At 37.6% G+C, this 23,073-nt stretch overlaps 1 pseudogene; it reads right to left on the minus strand.

Moving 5' to 3' along the window:
• Positions 1-4,775: 4,775 nt before the first annotated feature.
• On the minus strand, positions 4,776-5,627 carry LOC101124189 (small ribosomal subunit protein uS5-like; annotated as a pseudogene).
• Positions 5,628-23,073: the final 17,446 nt, after the last annotated feature.

The raw sequence follows: 23,073 nt of genomic DNA on the forward strand, positions 1-23,073 counted from the left end.
AGACCCTTGTGGTGAGTGTTATGGCTCATAAAGGAGGCGCGGACCCAAAGAGTGAGAAGCAGCAAGACTTATTGCAACAGCGAAAGAACAAAGCTTCTACAGCGTGAAAGCGGACCTGAGTGGGTTGCCACTGCTGGATCAGGAGGCCTGCTTTTATTCCCTTATCTGGCCCCACCAACATCCTGCTGATTGGTCCATTTTGACAGAGCGTTGATTGGTGCATTTACAAACCTTTAGCTAGACACTGAGCGCTGATTGGTGCATTTACAATCCTTTAGCTAGACACAAAAGTTCTCCAAGTCCCCTACCTGATTAGCAAGACACAGAGTGCTGATTGGTGCATTTACAAACCTTTAGCTAGACACAGAGTGCTGATTGGTGCATTTACAATCCTCTAGCTAGACATAAAAGTTCTCCAAGTCCTCACTAGATTAGCTAGACACAGAACACTGATTGGTGCATTTGCAAACCTTTAGCTAGACACAGAGTGCTGATTGGTGCATTTACAATCTTCTAGCTAGACATAAAAGTTCTCCAAGTCCCCACCAGATTAGCTAGATACAGAGTGCTGACTGGTGCATCCACAAACCCTGAGCTAGACACAGAGTGCTGATTGGTGCATTTACAAAGCTCCAGCTAGACATAAAAGTTCTCCAAGACCCTACCTGATTCAGGAGCCCAGCTGGCTTTGCCTAGTGGATCCTGCACCAGGGCAGCAGGTGGAGCTGCCCACCAGTCTCACGCTGCGTGCCTGCACTCCTCACCCTTTGGGCGGTCGATGGGACTGGGTGCCACAGAGCAGGGGGTGGCACCTGTCGGGGAGGCTCCGGTGGCGTGGGAGCCCACCAGTGAGGAGTGGGGCTCAGGCGTGGCAGGCTGCAGGTCCCAAGCCCTGCCCTGCAGGGAGGCAGCTGAGGCCCAGTGAGAATTTGAGCATGGCAAGGGCGGGCCAGCAGTGCTGGGGGACCTGGTGTACCCTCCGCAGCTGCTGGCCTGGGTGCTAAGCCCCTCACTGCCCTGGGCCAGTGATGCCGGCTGGCTGTTCCCAGTGCGGGGCCGCAGAACCTGCACCCACCTGGAACTCACGCTGGCCTGTGAGTGCCGCATGCAGCCCTGGTTCCCACTGGCGTCTCTCCCTCCACCCCTCCCCGCAAGCAGAGGGAGCTGGCTCTGGCCTCAGCCAGCCCAGGGAGGGGCTCCCACAGTGCAGCAGTGGGCTAAAGGGCTCCTCAAGCGTGGCCAGAGTGGATGCCGAGGCCAAGGAGGCACCGAGAGCGAGCGAGGGTTGCTAGCACATTGTCACCTCTCAGTAGGATGTAAAGTTAATATACAGAAGTCAACTGCTTTTCTACAGACACACACAATAAGTTGAATTCGAAACAAAAAACCATAAAATAAATAAATGATATAAACTTATCATTTTCGTTTGCACCTCCAGAAATGAAATACTTAGATATAAATTTAACTATATATATATATAATATGTATATTAGGAGAATTATACAATTCTGATGAACGTTACAAGGAAGAACCAAATAAATGGGGAGATATTCCAGGTCCATAGATAGGAAGACTCAATATTGTCAAGATGTCAGTTTTTCCTAAGTTGATCAATACATTCCTAATCAAAATTCCAGTAAGTCTTTTTGTGAATATTGACAACCTAATTAGAAAATTCATATGGAGAGGCCAAAGACCCCAGAATAGCTAACTCAATATAGAAATAGAAAAAAAATCAGAAGACTGACACTATCTGACTTCAAGACTTTCTATAGAGCTACTGCATCAAAATAGTGTGATATTTCCAGAAGAATAGGTAAATAAATCAATTAAACAGAATAGTAAGCCCAGAAGTTGACTCAGACAAATATAGTTAGTTGATCTTTGACAAAGAAGCAAAAGTAATACAATGGAGAAAAGACAGTCTTTTCAACAAATGGCACTGGAATAATTGAACATTCAGGTTAAACAAAAAGGATTAATACACTGTTTACAAAAATTAACTAAAAATAAAGTATAGAAATAAATAGGAAATGCAAAACTATGAAATTCCTAGGAGATAATATTTTTAAATATCTGAATTCCTTTGGTTTTGCTGATGATATACAGAGATAATACCGAAGCCATGTTTTTTGAAATAAATAATTAATAAGCTGAACTTTATTAAAATTTAAAACTCTGCTCTTCAGAAGACATTGTGAAGAGAATGAGAATATATGCCAGACTGGAAAAAATATTTGAAAAAGACATATCTGATAAACAACTGTTACCCAAAATATATTTTAAAAACTCACTTAAAACTCAACAATAACAATAATACTTGATTAAAAATGGCCAGAAGATCTCAACAGCCACCTCATCAAGGAATATAAACAGATGGCAAATAAACATATGAAAACAAGCTCCACATCATGTCCTTAGGGTATTGAAAACTAAAGCAACAATGAAATACCACTAAACACTTATTTAAATGGTTGAAATTAAAGCACTGAAAAAAGCTGGTGATGATGTGGGGCAACAAGAATTCTCATTCATTGCTGGTGGGAATAAAAAATGTTACAGCATCCTTGGAAGCCAACTTGTCAGTTTCTTACAAAACTAAATATACTCTGGCCATACTATTCAGCCATGAAACTCCATGGAATTTATTCAAATGAGTCAAAAATTTATATTCACACAAAAATCTGCACATAGACATATATGTAGCTTTTTTCCTAATTGTCAATATAGTAAGAATTTCATTCAGTAGGTGAATTGACAAATAAACTGTTGAACATGAATACTTTAGAATATTATTAAGTACTGAAAAGAAATGACTTATCAAGCCATAAAAAGACATGGAGGAAACTTTAATGCACATTGCTAAATTAAGAAAGCCAATGGGAGAAGGCTACGTACTATATTAGTTCAAAATATGACATGCTAGAAAAGGCAAAACTATGGAGACATAAAAAAGATCAGTGTTTTCAAAGGGTAAGGGAACACCCATAAAATCCATAACATCAAGAATGAACCTAATGTCAAAACTATGAACTTTGGCTGTGTAGGTTCAGTAACTGTGACTAATTTACCACTCTAGTGCAGGATATTGATAGGAAGGAGGTTGTAAACATGTGAAGATACTAAGTATACGGTAATTCTCTATACTTTCCACTCAACTGGTCTGCGATCCTAAAAGTCCTCTACAGAATAAAATCTATTTAAATTTTGTATGTCAAAGTACATGTTTAGTGTTCATTTGGCGAGCAATTGGAAATCATTACTACCTTTTGCATATAAAAAATGAATTCCTTTAAATCTGTTGCAAGAAAGAAAATAACTCACTAACTGGTGAGTTAACTCACCTACCAATCTCATTAAGCCTTTCTTATCGTAACATTGTAACATTGTGGTATTATGATTCAAATACTTCTTTAATGAGAAGAAAAGATCAGTGTCTTAGTAGACACTTGATTTATCTGAATTTTTAGGCCTATTAATCTTGCTATATTTCTTGGCAGATTATGAACTACTCTATAGCCACTGTGTTAGATTACCAGATTAACTGATGAGACTATTGTCAAAATAAGTGAGGCCATTGAGCATTAGAATAAAGACTCCAAAAATATTTTCCTTTGTTTAGTTTTATTTTTTAACAAAATTAAAGTCGGGGTTTTCCCTTGTCACCAGTTGTACATTCTTCACTTCAGTTCTTGCTAAAAGAAAGAGATCTAAGTAGTAACCTCATAATTCTCCAGCTGAATTGAATCTTAGCTTTCAATGGAAATAATTATTTAACATCAAATATTCAAACCAGCCTCTTTGTCATATCTCCAAATAAACATTCTATTGATTCATTTAATCCTTAAACAAATATTTTTAGTACCATGTCTAAGTACAGTACATTTCAAGTCCTTCAGAAATTCTGAAATAAATATGACATATAACCAAGGTGCTTAATATATCGTGAGCACTGACTAATCAAAACAGATACTCAACTATTAAAGAAAATTTTGGCTGGTATTCTGCATAGTTCTTTGCATTTGGAGTTCACAGTGTAATGGGAGAAGAGAGAGGAATAAGTGACTATAAGTAAGAAAAAAAATGTAATGTCCAAATTATCGCATATGCAAAAATAAGCAAATAGCAGAGAAGGCAGTTAGAAAATTTTGAGAGAAAATTTAGGATTTGAGCTAAAAGTTGAAAATCAAAGACAGAACAAAGAAAAAAACGTATAAAATTGAAAAATAACCTCTCCAAAACCAAAATAGAAACCAAATATAGACATAGTCATTAATAAAGTTATAGTATATATGTGTAACACAAACATTAAATGTTTGTGCTGTCTATATATCAAGGATAGAAATAAACTTAATATGTAGCCCAAAAATTACTGTTCATTTTGGTGTGTATAAACAAAACACTGAAGAAATGTACCAGCCCACTAGAAATATGCATAATTGAAATTAAAACTTGCTATAACTGAAGTAATAACTCTTCACCAATTAAGACTTACATTTTAAAACACTAGTTAAAACAGTATCTACAGATATTCATCTGTAGATTTAGGGAAAGAAGATAATTTATACATTACAGAGAGTATATTTCTATAATGAATATATTGCTCAGGATTGATTAGCTTACGCTGCCATATTTAACACAATTAAGTTTTCTTTTTCACTTACCCAAAATCTGCTCATACCTAGGTGAATCATTAGGACAGTTCAATGATTGATGTGATATATATCTGTAAGTCCCATCATTTTCTTTTTTTTTTTTTTTTTTTCAGGCTTAACTCACTTTATTTTTCTTGTATAAAAACCCTGTGTTGTAGCCACAGCTGGAGCCTGAGTCCGCTGCATGGAGACTCTGGTGTGGGTCTTGACGAGGTGGTCAGTGAATTCCTGATAGGGAGACTTGGTAAATACAGTCTCCTTCCAGAGGTCGGGGGTCAGGTAGCTGTAGGTCTTAGAGATGGCATCAAAGGTGGCCTTGGCGAAGTTGCCCAGGGTGGCAGTGCAGCCCCAGGCTGAGGTGTAGCAGTCATCAGTACCAGCCATCATGCGCAGCTTCTTGGGCACAGATGCGGAGAAGATGCCAGTGCCCCTGGGTGCAGGGATGAGGCGCACCAGCACAGAGCCACAGAGGCCTGTCACCTTGCAAGGGACGGTGTGGGGCTTGCGAATCTTGTTCCCCCAGTAGCCTCTGCGCACAGGGACAATGGAGAGCTTGGACAGGATGATAGCCCCACGGATGGCGGTGGCCACCTCCTTGGAGCACTTAACACCCAGGCCTACGTGGCCATTATAGTCCCCAATAGCAACAAACGCCTTGAACCTGTGCGCTGGCCAGCATGGGTCTGCTTCTGCACCGGCATTATCTTCAAAACCTCGTCCTTGAGAGAGGCCCCCAGGAAAAAGTCAATGATTTCAGATTCCTTAATGGGCAGGGAGAAGAAAGAGATCTCCCCCAGGGACTTGATCTTCATGTCCTTGACCAAGCGGCCCAGCTTGGTGACGGGCATCCACTCCCTATCCTCGCCTTGCCTCGGCGAGCTCCTCAGCCTCGGCTGGGCCCTGTCCACGGCCACGACCCCGGCCCCAGATGCCACTACCGAAACCTCCGCGGAAGCCACCGCGGTTGCCCATCCCAGGGCCACCAGAGCCTACGCGCCCCCGTCCCCCGCACCGGCGTCATCTGCCACATCATTTTCAACAAGTGGGCTACAGAATATGGTGACAGAGAAGTGTCCTGGAGAGCCCAATTTTATTCCCTTGATTCTGAAGATACACACTCAAGTTGTACTCACAATTCATTGGCCAGAACGCATATCTTGATTGCCCAATGACTTCCAGAATGCTAAGAAGTATGCCCAGCAAGGAGAGGGGAACTAGATACTGGTTTTCACAAGTAATGTCTCCTAAAAAAACACTTTCATTACATCTACTTTGACAAGTAAACATGGAGAGTAAACATACCTGTAATCAAATATAAGGAAGATTGAAGGGTTCATGACTTTAGTGTTTGTTTTTTTTAAAGAAGATGGGATGTGTTCAAATTGTTTGTGTAGTCTATGATTTCTTTCAGCAGCGTTTTATAGTTTTCTTCGTGGAGATCTTTCACCCCCTTGGTTAGGTGTATACCAAATAATTTTGTTTCATTTTTTGCAACTGCTGTAAAAGGGGTTGGGTTTTCGATGTGATTCTCATCTTGGTTGTTGTTGGTTGTTGGTTAATATCAATAGCAGTGCTGTTGATTTGTATACACTGTTTTGTATCCTGTAACTATACTGAATTCATTTATCAGATCTAGGAGGATTTTGGAGGAGTCTTTAGGGTTTTTTAGGGATACCATCATATCATTGGTGACTAGCAACAGTTTGACTTCCTCTTTACTGATCTGGATGCCCTTTATTTCTTTCTTCTGTCTGATTGCTCTGGCTAGCACTTCTGGTACTATGTTAAATAGAAGTGGTGAAAGTGGGCATCCTTGTCTTGTTCCAGTTTTCAGGGGGAATGCTTTCAATTCTTCCCTGTTCGGTATAATGTTAGCTGTAGGTTTGCCATAGATGGCTTTTATTACCTTGATGTATGTCTCTTGTATGCTGATTTTGTTGAGGGTTTTAGTCATCAAGAGATGCTGTATTTTGTCAAATGCTTTTTCTATATCATTGAGATGATCATATGATTTTTGTTTTTAATTCTGTTTGTGTGATATACTACATTTATTGACTTGCAGATGTTAAACCATCCCTGAGTTCCTGGTATGAAACCCACTTGATCATGGTGAATTTTCTTTTTGAATTCAGTTAGCTAGTTTTTTTAAAGTATTTTTGAATCGACGTTCATCTATGATATTGTCCTGTAGCTTTCTTTTAATGTTATGTCCTTTCTTGATTTTGGTATTAGGGTGATACTGGCTTCGTAGAATGATTTAGGGAGGATTTCCTCTTTCTCTATCTTTTGAAATAATTTCAGTAAGACTGGTGGTCAAATCTTCTTTGAATGCCTGATAGAATTCAGCTATGAATTGATCTGGTCCTAGACTTTTTTTATTGGCAATTTTTCTATTACTGTTTCAATCTTGCTACTTGTTATTGGTCTGTGCAGAGTTTCTTTTTCTTCCTGATTTAATCTAGGTGGATTTTATATTTCCAGGAATTTATCCATCTCCTCTAGATTTTCTAGTTCATATGCATAAAAGTGTTCGTAGTAGCCTTGAGAAATCTTTTGTATTTCTGTGGTATCAGTTGTAAATCTCTTATTTCATTTCTAATTGAGCTTATTTGGATCTTCTCACTTCTTTTTTTGGTTAATGTGACTAATAGTCTATCAATTTTTTTTTTCAAAGAACAGGCTTTTTGTTTTATCTTTTGTATTTTTTTTTGTTCTGATTTCATTTAGTTCAGCTCTCATCTTTATTCTTTCTTTTATTCTTCTAGGCATGAGTTTGGTTTGTTATTGCTTCTCTAGTTCCTTGAGGTGTGACCTTAGATTGTCTATTTCTGCCCTTTCGGACTTTTTGATGTAGGCATTGAATGCTATGAACTTTCCTCTTAGCACCACTTTTGCTGTGTCTCATAGGCTTTGATATGTTTTGTCACTAATGTTGTTCAGTTTAAAGAATTTTTAAATTCATGATCATGAATGAGTAGAATCAATATTGTGAAAATGGCCATACTTCCAAAAGCAATCTATAAATTCTGTGCAACTCCATCCAAATACCATCATCATTTTTCACAGAACAAGAAAAAAAATCCTAAAATTCATGTGAAACAAAAAAGGAGCCTGCATAACCAAAGGAAGACTAAACAAAAAGAACAAATCTGGAGGCACCAGTTTACCCAATTTTGAACTATACTATAAAGCCATAGTCACCAAAACAGCATGGGAACTGGTATAAAAATGGGCACATAGACTAATGGGACAGAATACAGAAGCCAGAAGTAAAGCCAAATACTTACAGCCAACTGACCTTTGACAAAGCAAACAAGAACATAAAGTGGGGAAAGGATACCACATTCAACAAATGATGCTGGGATAATTGGCAAGCCACACCTAGAAGAATAAAGCTGGAGCCTCATCTCTCAACTTATACAAAAATCAACTCGAGATGAATCAAAGACTAAAATCTAAGACCCGAAATTATAAATATTCTAGGAGATAACATTGGAAAAACTCTTATAGACATCAGCTTAGGCAAAGAGCTCATAACCAAGAACCTGAAAGCAAATGTAACAAGAACAAAGATAAATAGATGGGACCAAATTAAATAAAAAAGCATCTCCATAGCAAAAGAAATAATCATCAGAGTAAACAGACAACCCACAGAATGGGAGAAAATCTTCACAAACTATGCATCCAACAAAAGACTAATATCTAGAATCTACAAGGAACTCAAACAAATCAGCAAAACAATAATAATAATAATAATACCATCAAAAAGTGGACAAAGGAAATTAATAGACACTTCTCAAAAGAAGATATACAAATGGCCAACAAACATATGAAATAATCCTCAACATCACTAATGATCAGGGAAATGCAAATCAAAACCACAATGTGATACCACCTTACTCTTTCAAGAATGGCCACATTTAAAAAATTAAAAAATAACAGATGTTGGTGTTGATGTGGTTAAAAAAGGAACACTTTTACACTGTTGATGGGAATGTAAACTAGTACAACCATTATGGAAAACAGTATGAAGATTCATTATAGAATTAAGAGCAGAACTACTGTTTGATCAAAAAAATCCCACTACTGGATATCCACCCAAAGAAAAATAAGTCATTATACGAAGAACATACTTGCAAATGCTTGTTTATAGCGGCACAATTCACAATTGCAAAATCATGGAACCAGCCTAATTGCCAATCAGCCAATGAGTAGATAAAGAAAATGTGGTGTGTATATATGTATATATCTATATATAGAATATAGATATATAGATATACTATATATAGATATATATATCTCAGAATACTACTCAGCCATGAAAAGGAATAAAGTAATGACATTCACAGCAGCCTGGATGGAGCTGCAGACCATTATTCTAAGTGAAGTAACCCAGGAATGGAAAACCAAACATTGTGTGTTCTTACTTATAAGTGGGAACTAAGCTATGAGGATACAAAGGCATAAGAATGACATAATGAACTTTGGGGACTCAGGGAGAAATGGTGGGATTGTGAGGGCTAAAAGACTACACATTGGATACAGTGTACACTGCTAGGGCGATAGGTGCGCCAGAATCTCAGAAATCACCACTAAAGAACTTTTCCATGCAACCATGTACCACGTGCTTTCTGAAATCTATCAAAATAAGAATAAAAATAGGCAGGGGCCAGTGCCTCAAATCTGTAGTCCTAGCCCTTTGGGAGCCTGAGATGGGCCAATCGCTGGAGGGCAGGAGTTTGAGATGAGCCTGGGCAATTTGGCAAAACCCAGCCTCTACGAAAAATATAAAGAAAAAAATATATTAGTCAGGCATGGTGGTGCATGCCTGTAGTCTCAGCTATTCACGAGGCTGAAACGGAAGGATTGCTTGAGCCTGGGAGGTGGAGGTTGCAGTGAGCCAAGGTCACGCCACTGCACTCCAGTCTGGGTGACAGAGAGAGAACCTGTCTCAGAAATAAGTAGGTCAATAAATAAATAAAGTAATGTGAAAATAAAATAAGCAAATAAAAACATAAAAAACTTACTGAATAGAATAAATTAATGAGTAAAAGAACAAAGAACATTTAATTAAAAACAAATAAAAAAATAAAATTTTGCTCTTAAGACAGGAATTGGGCAGGATAGCCAAGGTAAGAGAAAAACTCAAAAAAGACCATTGGAGTGCTATTTAGTACAGTGTGTGCAGGTGCTAAGGGCCTGAATAAGGATGAAATTACAGGAATTTAAAAAATATATAAGGGAACTTAGGAAGGAAGCAAGCTTCAGTTTTCATAAATGATTGAAATTTGAGTATCAGAAGAAAAGAAGTCACAAACATGACTATGATTTTCAAAAAGAAGTAAAAAGACTCCTCAAGCTCTCTGTTTAGTACTTCTCTTCACAATGTAAAAGGAAAAAATTCATACTGGAAAAAATTCATACTGAAAAAAAGAAAAAATATTACAACAAACCACTCACAGAAATGTGTATAGTCACCTAAAATTATCTCTACCAGATTATGAAAACACCAGTTAACATAGTAGTGGAATTCCTCAGTTGTTTCCCTGGCCATGGAAGAATACAAGCCCTTTCGGTGCCAGTTTAAGTTTCAGGGTTAAACACTTGAAGTTTCCTATCTTTGGCATAAAAATGGGGTCATACAGAGGATATATTGAACTGCTATTGAGTAGTTCTGTGTTTATTTTTCTGGCTCTGCCACTAAGGCTTTTTATGATTCTGGAAAATACAGCTTTTCTGGATCATTTTTTTCCTTTAAAGACCTTTCAATAAATGATGACCAAAGTCTTTAGCTAAAACATTCTAACTTTACCAGGAATGATACATGTTACATTGCCTTATTTAATTTCTACTTAGGAAAACATACCAAATTAAAATAGTGATTAAAGGAGAACTTGAAAAATTCTAAAAATTATTTTTTCAAGGTTCCTAGGACTTTTGGTTTATGACATTTTTACAGTGAAAGCACTTTATAAGGTAGCCCTTGTTATACTAGGAAGTTAAATCAAGATAGAGTTGGAACCTAGATGGAACTAGTTTTTTCAAAATAGTTATTTGGTTAACAAGAAATGTAATAATATCCGTATTTCAATTGTTATTCCAGGGTATTTGTAAACATGGGAATCTTTCTGATCTTTACCAATAATTATTGGGAATCTTCAGAAAGCATTTCTTTCAAATAACAGGCATGCTACCTTATTGTGGATTTTATGGTAAAGTTCTTAACATTTTACAATTTTCCTAAGAACTGTCTCTTTTTGCAAGTGCTATGTAATATGTCGTTTTTAATGCATCAGCTATGAATACACTTATTTTCAATACAGCATTTGAAGATCAGGTAGTTTATTTATTATACCATTTTTTTCTTTTTTTTCCAGAGTAAGGGCAGAAAATAAAAGGCCTGCTAATAGTTAAAATATAATCTTTCTTTATGTTAGGGGGAGAAACAAGCCTGTGAACCTAAAATGGCAGCTAAGAAAGGATAGTATTTATAGAAGCTAGAATATGAAAGGAAATGCCAGGAGATGTCAAAATTGATTGAAAAGCTCAAGCCTGACAGCTCTGAAATTTGCAGGTTGAATACCTGCCACAATTTGTGAATGATCCTCTATATTCTTAAACTGCTTGGTTTAGCTAGCATTGTATAGAAATGGATGAGAGAAGCCAAGAAACTATAAGCTATATCCTAGTGCCATTTCATTCCTAAAACTTGCCCTAATACATGTTACTCTGCCATTTAAAACATGGCTAGAAAAGTATATATGGATGTTAATTAGAAATTTATCCTCTAGTGACTTTTTTCTATATCATACGTGAATAATTTCAAAATGTAAATACTTTCAAATAACATTTTTCCTACTGAGGTGCTTACTTATTATTTAAGTGATTTGTACATGAATGTATGCTCTTTAATTAAATATATTTATTTACCCGCTATTTTATATCTACTTAGGTACAATTGTGTGTGTCTATGTGTGTATGTAACAGTTAAATATTCGCTTCACTTATGGTACTGAAGAATCTGTGCAGCTTTATTAAATAAGATTGGCTGAATTGCAGAATGCTCTAAACAACTAGGCAAGAAGATAATAAATAAGCATTGACCAAAGAAAATGCATAGAAGACAGTCAGGATCTCTTGGGTAATAAAGGGTAACACAGTCTATTTAAAGCTTACCATCTATTTAAAGCTTACTGGCGGGGATGTTTGCAAGTGTTGAAACAAAACCGGAATGGAAATAAAATGATTTGATTTTAGCTAAATCAAAACAAGGTAAATGGTAAAGCAGGGAGATATTTACTTTAGTCTTTGTAGAGCTTCTTTTTAGTCTAGCAAAATCCAAGTCCCCACTCTCTCTACTCTACATTATATTCTTTAAACACATATACATACCCACCCACACATATACATAATATTTCAAATATAGAAAGAAATAACTGTAGCTATTATAGTTAAAATACTGTTCTACAATACACAACTCTACTAATATAAAAATTATTTGACTCTAACTGGTATTTACTCATAAAATAATGCCAAAAGTTGCATATTAGTAGAGACTGAGCATCTTAGCTGTGTTTTTTCTTTATTCTTCTATTAGAAGCAGTGATGTCTTTGTAGACGTTACATATTTTGTTAAAGAATTTGACAAACTACAAGTCCTCAATCTTTCTAAAGAACAATAATGCTAAAGAAAACATACAAAAGATTTAGCATTTCACTATTGAGGATAATGAATAATAATTTTCTTCTTTTTTAATAGAGTTTTTCAGAATTGAGAGAAACTGGAATATTGGCTTCAAAAAAACAGTTCCATAAAAATATAGTTATCTTTATATAACATCAGAAGATAGAAAAATTATATTCAAATACATACATTTATTTTTAAAATAAATATTATTAAAATGGCTGATGTCAATAAATATCAACATCCTTAACAAATTTGAGAAATAGGTTCTGAAAATTTCACTACCAACAACAAAAAATGTAGAAAGCCCTGATCTAATTACTATTCAGGAATATAATTAATTTGTTGTAATCAAATAGGAAAAAGAAAAACAAACAAGTGAGAAGTTGACAAAGAGAAATACTTTAAATATTTTTACCTTCCTTTAGGGATAGTGTACCTTTCCTATTTAGATGGACTCTATCATCATCAGAGCTTTGGTATATGTTTACTACTCCATCTTCACTTAAACCTGGTACTGTTGCCCCAGTCACTCCCAACCCATCCACCTCCATTTGAGTAGCCTGCCTTTCCTGTGGTTTTGTCATTTTATTCTATCCTTTACTGAATTTTAATGTCACCATTCCCCTATCTAGTTGAAATGATTATGACTTTAGAGCCAATGGCTGCAACTTTAGTACAATGCACTAAACTTTAATCAAATGGTGACTTTAGAGCCAATTATATGGCGAATATTAAACTCTCAAAGGTCATTGGAATAAATGAATAAAGGTAATATAGCAGTGTGATAACTTCAGATTGTGTAGTATTTATTGCAAATAACTTATGAGCAAAATAAACTATATTCAAATTGTATTTAAATATTTTAGAGTAGTCTAAAAGATAGCCTAATTGCTGATATAATCTGTCCGATAAATAGAAAAATAAAATTAGATAAAGTTAGCTAAATCTAACTATGTAGAAATATCTTTGTGATAATAGGTGATGTGGTTTGGCTCTGTATCCCCACCCAAATCTCATCTTGAATTGTAATCCCTGTTTGTTGAGGGAGGGACCTGTAATTCCCATGTGTCAAGGGAGGGAAGTGATTGGATTATGACACTGTTCTTGTGATAGTGAGTGAATTCTCATGAGACCTGATGGTTTTATAAATAATAGTTTTTCCTGCAATGACACACATGCACTCTCTCTTGCCTGCTGCCATGTAAGACATGCCTGCTTCCCCTTTCACCAGGATTGTAAGTTTCCTGAGGCCTCCCAAGCCATGTGGAACTGTGACTCAATTAAACCTCTTTCCTTTATAATGACCTAGCCTTGGGTATTTCTTTATAGCAGTGTAAGAATGGATTAATACAGTAAATTGGTACCACAGAGAGTAGGGCACTGCTATCAAGATACCCAACAATGTGGAAGTGACTTTGGAGCTGGGAAATAGGCAGAAGTTGGAACAGTTTGGAGGGCTCAAAAGAAGAAAGGAAGATGTGGGGAAGTTTGGAACTTCCTAGAGGCTTGTTGAATGATTTTGATCAAAATGCTGATAATGATGTGGACAATTAAGTCTAGGCTGAGGTGGTCTCAGATGGAGATGAGGAACTTATTGGGAACTGGAGTAAACATCATTCTTGCTATGCTTTAGCAAAGAGACTGGCGGCATTTTACTCCTGCCCTAGAGATATGTGGAACTTTGAGCCTGAGAGCTGATTTAGGGTATCTGAGATGAAATTTCCAAGCAGCAAAGTGTTCTAGAGGTGACAGAGGGTAAAAGTTTGAAAAACTTGGAGCCTGACAAATGCAATAGAAAAACAAAACCCATTCTCTGGGAAGAAATTCAAGCCAGCTGCAGAAATTTGCATAAGTAACAAGGAGCCAAATGCTAATTGCCAAGATAATAGGGAAAATGTCTCCAGGGCACGTCAGAGACCTTGGCCGCAATCCCTCCCATCACAGGCCTGGAGGCCTGGGAGGGAAAATGATTTCATAGGCAAGCCCCAGGGCTCGACTGCTGTGTGCAGCCTTCTGAACATGGGGCCCTGTTTCCCGGGTTATTCAGCTCCAGTCTTGGCTAAAAGGGGCCAAGGTACAGCTTGCACTGTGGCTGCACTGAGGGTGCAGGCCACACCTTGGTGGCTTTCACGTGATGTTGGGCCTGTGGATACACAGAAGTCAAGAATTAAGGTTTGGGAACCTCCACCTAGATTTCAGAGGATGTATAGAAATGCCTGAATCTCTAGGCAGAAGTTTGCTGCAGGGGCAGAGCCCTCATAGAGAACTTCTGCTAGGCAATGTGAAAGGAAAATGTGAGGTTGGAACCCCCACTCATAGTCCCCATTGGGGCACTGTTTAGTGGAGCTATGAGATGAGGGCCACCATCCTCCAGACCCCAGAATGGTAGATTCACAGACAGCTTGCTCTGTACACCTGGAAAAGCCACAGATACTCAACACCAGCCTGTGAAGGCAGCCTGGAGGGGGACTGTATCCTGCAAAGCCACAGGTGTGGAGTTGCCCAAGACTATGGGAGCCCACCTCTTGCATCAGCATGACCTGGATGTGAGACATAAAGTTAAAGGAGATCATTTTGGAGCTTTAAGATTTAATAACTACCCTATTGGATTTCAGACTTGCATGGGGCCTGTAGCCTCTTTGTTTTGGCCAATTTCTCTCATTTGGAATGGAAACATGTACCCAATGCCTGTAACTCCACTGTATCTGGGAAGTAACTAACTTGCCTTTGGTTTTACAGGCTCATAGGTGGAAGGAACTTGACTTGTCTCAGAAGAGACTTTGGACTTTGACTTTTAAGCTAATGCTGAAATGAGTTAAGACTTTGTGGGATCGTTGGGAAAGCATGATTGGTTTTGAAGTGTATAAAGGACATAAGATTTGTGGGGGTGGGGGCAGGGGAAGAATGATATGGTTTGGCCCTTTGTCTCCAATCAAACCTCATTTCTAATTGTAATCCCCACAAGTCGAGGGAGGAAACTATAATCCTGTTTCCTGGGAAAGAAGTGTTTGAATTATGGGGGTGGTTTCCCCCATGTTATTCTCATGATAGTGAATGTATTCTCATGTGATCTAACGGTTTTATAAATGCACTCTTTTTTTTTCTTTTTTTAAATTATTATACTTTAAGTTCTAGGGTACATGTGCACAATGATAAATGCACTCTTTCTTACCTGCGGCCACATAATATGTGCCTGCTTCCCTTTCCACCATGATTGTAAGTTTCCTGAGTCCTCACAGTCCAGTGGAACTGTGAGTCAATTTAACCTCTTTCCTTTATAGACTACCCAGTCTTGGGTAGTCTATATAGCAGTGTGAGAATGGACTAATATAACAAGAATGTTAGCTTTTTGTTTTATGTAAGAGTTTGGTATTTTTTAATCAATTTGAGTTAAATACTGAAGAATAATGACATAGTAGAAAGAGCAGGTTATTTTTAAATAGTTAATCTGAACTTGAATCTCAGGTTTGTTATTTATTGCTGTCTGATCATGGGGAAGTTACAAGCACTCTCAGCCTCGATTACCTCTGCGTGCAAATAGGCATGTAATTAGTGTTGTAAATGAGAAAATACCCTAACTCAGTGATCATCTTTGGAAGTTACTTGGTAATATTTGGTCTCACATTAAGTTGCCAGCTCTACTTTTTCCCATAAGATAACTCGTGTATTTAACATTTAAGATCCTAAAATCAAATGTGATATGAAATCAAAATCCAATAGAGAACTAAAGAAAGAAAGGAGATTTAATATCACCTCTGCCACTTGATGGGTGTGCACTATTGGGGAAAATACTTTAAAATCCAAGCCTCATATTTCTGAAAACTAAGGACAAAACTATGCAAACTACCTACCTCATATGGATGCTGTGGAGATCAAGTTAGAAAACACATGTGAATAATTGAAAATTATTTTTGTATTAAGTATAAATGAGACTAGAACTGAAAGTATGACTCAATATCATTCTAAATAAAAGTGAAAGAAAAGTGGGAGAGTAAGTCTTCACTGGATGATCTTTTGGTTAAAATTTGTTATACTACTTATTTTATCAAACTAGTGTTTATTTGAAAGAAAAAAACACGCACTTTTTAAACCATGCAAATAGAATCACATAGAGTAGTCAATCAGACAATAACATGTTGAATATCCAGATTATTTTGGAATTAGGGACAGTGGAAACATCTGAGGCATAACACTTGGTAAGATTTCTACCTTATCCAAAGAGAAATCTTCAAGCATGCCAATGTAAAGGCAAAGACTTAAGGTAACAGGTAGAACAATGAGTTGGAGCGAGGTCCAGAAACTGGGAACCTCCATAAAGCTGCTAGTCCCAGTCTCACAGAGTGAGTCGACTTTAAGTCCATGGCAGAAAGGGTCAAGGTTTGTATCAAATGCAGGTAGTGTTTTCAAATTCAGTGACAGTGGAGAGTTAGGTGTGCAGACAGGGACACAATAGGGAGAACATAGCAAGGGTGATGATCGATAACTCATGAGGCAGGCATGAATTGGCAAACTATGTTTTTCAAAGGAAGTCCCTTTGTTAATAGGAGACAAATAGGAAAAACATACTCTAGCTTTTAGGATGAAGGGTTAGCAGTAGACATACCTAGGAGTGAACTGTAGAGGAGTTATGTGTATCTATTGCTAGGTTTTCACAGAGAATGCATGTTAAATTTCACAGACAGAAGGGTTTCTCTATAAAAGCAATGTCATCAGTAAATATATAAAAAGCACATGTGCCACATTTTATTAAAAACTATTAAATTACAAAATGATCAGGATACTCTCTTACTGTAATCATTTTTATCATGTTTATTATGCATGATATTAAAAATGCATTGCATATTATGCATATTATGGCAGTTCTAACAAGTTTATGTAGAGGTTGCTCTCCTTTCCGTTATCTTCTTTTGTTTTGGTTTTCTTATCCTTTTTCATGGTGAAATTGTATTACAGCATATGATTCAGAAGATAGCTACTTTATTACATATATATGAAAGGAAATGAACCATATACTTGAGATGAAGTTTGTCATGGAGATAGAAAATCTCTTAATCTCTAAATATATAACATATCTCATTTATTTAATTCTTTCACCCATTACTAAGTTATTACTTATTCACTTATTTTATTAAAGACATTGAAACTTTAAAATTTAAGAAATTTAAGACCAGTATAATCTCCGCTTTTTAGTAATTATAGAAGAAATGAGAAAAGATTTGATTATTTTCTCTAAACAAATTAACTTTGAGACATCATTCTTTTTTTCTCCTGAATAAACTTCCAGCTTCTTAAATAATTTTTATCATAAAGTTTTTATACAACTTTTAAATATAGATATTTTCATAAAATGTTACACAAAGTAGCTACACTTATTTATATTCCCACCAGAACAACTACAAGTATCTCTGGAGAATTATGTTTTGTGAAGATGAGTTTTAAAAGATTAATGACTTTGAAAATAAAGTAGGTAGAGGGAGGTGGAGCAAGATTGCCAAATTGAACCCCCACCCTCACGTGAGCACCAAATTAAACAATTATCCACCTCCATAAGATCCAAAAATCAAGTGAGTGATCACAGTACCTGGCTTTAACATTATGTAAAGGAAAGAGTCACTGAAGAGGGTAGGAAAGGCAGTCTTGAATTGCAAACACCTCCCCTCTTTCATGCCATGTCTGTAGACTCATGGTGTAGAGAGAGAATCTATGTGCTTGGGGAAGGAAATAAGGAGTGATTATGGGACCTTGTATTGAAACTCAGTGCTGCTGGCCACAGCAGAATGCAACAAAGGGCAGAATTCAGCCGCCATCCACTGAGGGGGCATTTAGACCGGCCCTAACCACAGAGGAATCATTCATCCCAGGTGTCAGAATTTGAGTTCTGGCTAGCCCCAACATCATAAGCAAAAGTGTTTTAGGCTTCTAAATATACTTGAAAGGCAGTCCGGGCCATAAGGACTGCAACCTGGACAAGTTCTGGTGCTGTACTAGGCTTCAAGCTCATGGACTTGGGGTGCACATAACCTAGTGAGAAACCAGCTGGGGTGGCCAAGGGGAGTGCTTGCATCACCCCTCTCCAAAAATCAAGGCAGCATATCTCACAGCTGTGAGACCCCTTCCTTCTGCTTGAGGAGAGTAGAGAGGAAAATAAATAGAACTGTGTCTTGCAACTTGAATACCAGCTCAGGCATAGTAAAATGCAGAATCTGGAAGAGTCCTGAGGTCCCTGCTCTAGGCCCTAGCTCTTGAACAAAATCTGTAGACGCACCCTGGACCAGAAGGGAACCTGGTGTCTTGAAGGGAAGAAATAAATTCTGACAGGATTCATCACCTGCTGACAAAAGACCCCTTGGGGCTTGAATAAGTAACAGTGGTAGCCAGGCAGTACTTGCTGTGGGAGTTGGGTGAGAACCAGTTCCGTACTGGCTTCAAGTGAGACATAGCACATTCTTAGTCATGGTGGCCATGAGAAGAGACTCCTGGCTGAGGAAGGAGAAGGAAGAATAAAGGCGACTTTGTCTTGCAGCTTGGGTACCAGCTCAGCTACAGTGAAGTAGAGCACCAAGTGGGCTACTGGGGATCCTGATTCCAGACTGTGGCTCCTGTCTGACATTTATGGACTCACCCTGGGCCAAAGGGAAGCCCGTAGCCCTGAAGGGAGAGACTCAAGTTTGGTAGCATTTACCATAAGCTATCTGTGGAGACCTTGGGCCTTGAGTGAATATTGGTGTTAGCCAGGCAGTACTTGCCATGGTCCTGGGGTGGTAGTGGCCATAGGGAAATACTCCTTCCCCTTGATGAAAGGAGAAAGAAGAGTCTGCTTGATGAAAGGTGAAAGAAGAGTGTTAAGAAAGTTGTCTTGTGGCTCAGGTGCTAGCTCAGTCATAGAAGAATAGAGCATCAAATAGACTCCTGAGATTCGTGACTTGAGACCCTGGCTCTCAGAAACCATTTCTGGACATGCTTTAGGCTTGGGGAAAGCTTGCCTCCCTGAAAAGAAAGACACAAGCCTGGCTGGATTTGTTACCAACTGACTGAAGAGACTTTGGGCCTTGAGTGATCACTGAAGGTAGCCAGGCAGTAGATGTTGTGGCCCCTGTGCAAGACCCACTGCTGTGCTGGCTTTAGGTCTGACTCTGCACAATCTCAGTAGTGGTGTCCACAGAGGTACTTGTGTCACCACTTCCCCAGCTCTAGACAGTTCAAAATGGAGAGAGAGAGAGAGACAGAGAGAGAGAGAGACTCCATTTGTTTGGGGGAAAGTAAGAATAAGAACAAGAGTCTCTGCCTGGTAATACAGGAAATGCTCTTGGTTCTTACCCAAGATTACTAAGGCAATACTTTATGAGTCTGCAAGAGCCATAATATTACTGGGCTTGGGGTACCCTCTCTAATGCAGATATAGCTGCAGTGACCAAAAACATAGGTCACAATACCCAAATTCCTTTAAACACCAGAAAAAAACCTCCCACAAAAGGATGGATATAAACAAGCCCAACAATGAAGACTGCAATAAATATCTTACTCTTCAATGCCAACATTGATGAACATCCATAAGAATCAAGACCATTCAGGAAAACATGACTTCACAAAATGAACTAAATAAGGCACCAGTGACCAATCCTGGAATGACATAGATATGTGACCTTTCAGATACAGAATTCAAGATAGCTGTTTTGAGGAAACTCAACAAAATTCAAGATAGAACAGAGAAGAAATACAGAATACAATCAGAAAAACTTGATAAAAGAGATTGAAATATTTTTTAGAAATCACACAGAAATTCTGGAGCAAAAAAATTAAATGGACTTATTGAAGAATGCGTCAAAGTCTGTCAACAGAAGAATTTATCAGGCAGAAGAAAGAAATAGTGAGCCTGAAAACAGATTACTTGAAAATGTACAGTCATAGGAAGCAAAAGAAAAAAGAATAAAAATGGATGAAGTATGCTTACAAGATCTAGAAAATAGTTTCAAAGGGCAAATCTAAGAGTTAGTGGCCTTAAAAAGGAGGTTGAGAGAGATCAGGGTAGAAAGTGTATTCAAATGCATAACAACAGAGAACTTTCCAAACCTAGAGAAAGATATCAATATTCAAGTACAAGAAGGTTATAGAACACCAAGCAGAGTTAACGCAAATAGGAAAAGCTGAAGACATTTAATAATCAAATTCCCGGAGGTCAAGGATAAGGAAAGGATCCTAAAAGCAGTAAGAGAAAAAAGGAACAAATAACATGCAATGGAGCTGTAATATGTCTGGCAGCACATGTCTCAGTGGAAACCTTACACATCAGAAGAGAATGGCATGACATATTTAAAGTGCTGAAGGAAAAAAAAAATCAGAAAACACTCTCAACACCAGTCCTATTCTACAAGAAAAGGTAAAGGGGTTTCTTCAATCTGAAAGAAAAAGATGTCAATGAGCGTGAAGAATCATCAGAATGTACAAAACTCACTGGTAAGAGTAGGTACATGGAAAAACACAGAATATTATAACACTTGAATTGTGCTGAGTTAATTAGTTATATGTTGAGTAGAATGACTAAAAGATAAACTGATCAAAAACAATAACTACAACAAATTTTCAAGACATAAAGAGTACAATAAAATATAAACAGAAACAACAAAAAAGTTTTAAAACAAAGGGGTGAAGTTAAAGTGTAGGATTTTATTACTTTTTCTCTTTTGTCTTTGCAATCAGTGTTAAAAGTTGTCATCAGTTTAAAACAATTGGTTATAATATATTATTTGCAAACTTCAGGGTAACCTCAAATTAAAAATCCTACACCACTGATGGGTCTTGACTCTTTGTCCAATTTGCTAATCTGTGTCTTTTAATTGGAGCATTTAGCCCATTTACATTTAACGTTAATATTGTTATGTATGAATTTGATCCTATCATTATGATGTTAGCTGATTATTTTGCTCATTAGTTGATGCAGTTTCTTCCTACCATCGATGGCCTATACAATTTGGCATGTTTTTGCAGTGGCTGATACCACTTGTTCCTTTCCATGTTTAGTGCTTCCTTCAGGAGCTCTTGTAGATAAAGAGTCAAGACCCATCATTGTGCTGTATTCAGGAGACCCATCTCACATGCAGAGACACATAGGCTCAAAATAACGGGATGGAAGAAGATCTACCAAGCAAATGGAAAACAAAAAAAGGCAGGGGTTGCAATCCTAGTCTCTGATAAAAGAGGCTTTAAACCAGCAAAGATCAAAAGAGACAAAGAAGGCCATTACATAATGGTAAAGGGATCGAATCAACAAGAAGAGCTAACTATCCTAAATATATATACACCCAATACAGGAGCACCCAGATTCATAAAGCAAGCCCTTAGAGAACTACAGAGAGACTTAGACTCCCACACAATAATAATGGGAGAATTTAACAACCCACTGTCAACATTAGACAGATAAACAAGACAGAAAGTTAACAAGGATATCCAGGAATTGAACTCAGCTCTGCACCAAGCGGACCTAATAGACATCTACAGAACTGTTCACCCCAAATCAACAGAATATACATTCTTCTCAGCACCACATCGTACTTGTTCCAAAATTGACCACATAGTTGGAAGTAAAGCACTCCTCAGCAACTGTGAAAGAACAGAAATTATAACAAACAGTCTCTCAGACCACAGTGCAATCAAACTAGAACACAGGATGAAGAAACTCACTCAAAACCGCTCATCTACATGGAAACTGAACAACATGCTCCTGAATGACTACTGGGTACATAACGAAATGAAGGCAGAAATAAAGATGTTCTTTGAAACCAGTGAGAACAAAGACATAACATTCCAGAATCTCAGGGACACATTTAAAGCAGTGTGTAGAGTGAAATTTATAGCACTAAATGCCCACAAGAGAAAGCAGGAAAGATCTAAAATTCACACCCTAACATCACAATTAAAAGAACTAGAGAAGCAAGAGAAAACACATTCAACAGCTAGCAGAAGGCAAGAAATAACTAAGATCAGAGCAGAACTGAAGGAGATAAGAGACACAAAAAACCCTTCAAAAAATCAATGAAACCAGGAGCTGGTTTTTTGAAAAGATCAACAAAATTGATAGACCCCTAGCAAGACTAATAAAGAAGAAAAGAGAGAAGAATCAAATAGATGCAATAAAAAATGATAAAGGGGATATCACCACCGATCCCACAGAAATACAAACTACCATCAGAGAATATAAACACCTCTATGCAAATAAACTAGAAAATCTAGAAGAAATGGATAAATTCCTGGACACATACACACTCCCAAGACTAAACCAGGAAGAAGTTGAATACCTGAGTAGATGAATAACAGGCTCTGAAATTAAGGCAATAATTAATAGTCTACTAACCAAAAAAACTCCAGGACCAAACGGATTCACAGCCAAATTCTACCAGAGGTACAAGGAGGAGCTGGTACCATTCCTTCTGAAACTATTCTGATCAATAGAAAAAGAGGGAATCCTCCTTAACTCATTTTATGAGGTCAACATCATTCTGATACCAAAGCCTGGCAGAGACACAACCAAAAAGAGGATTTTAGACCAATATCCCTGATGAACATTGATGCAAAAATCCTCAACAAAATACTGGCAAACTGAATCCAGCAGCACATTAAAAAGCTTATCCAGCATGATCAAGTGGGCTTCATCCCTGGGATGCAAGGCTGGTTCAACATACACAAATCAATAAACGTAATCCAGCATATAAACAGAACCAAAGACAAAAACCACAT

This window comes from Gorilla gorilla, chromosome 3, assembly GCF_029281585.2.
Source record: "Gorilla gorilla gorilla isolate KB3781 chromosome 3, NHGRI_mGorGor1-v2.1_pri, whole genome shotgun sequence".
NCBI classification, from domain to species: domain Eukaryota; kingdom Metazoa; phylum Chordata; class Mammalia; order Primates; family Hominidae; genus Gorilla; species Gorilla gorilla.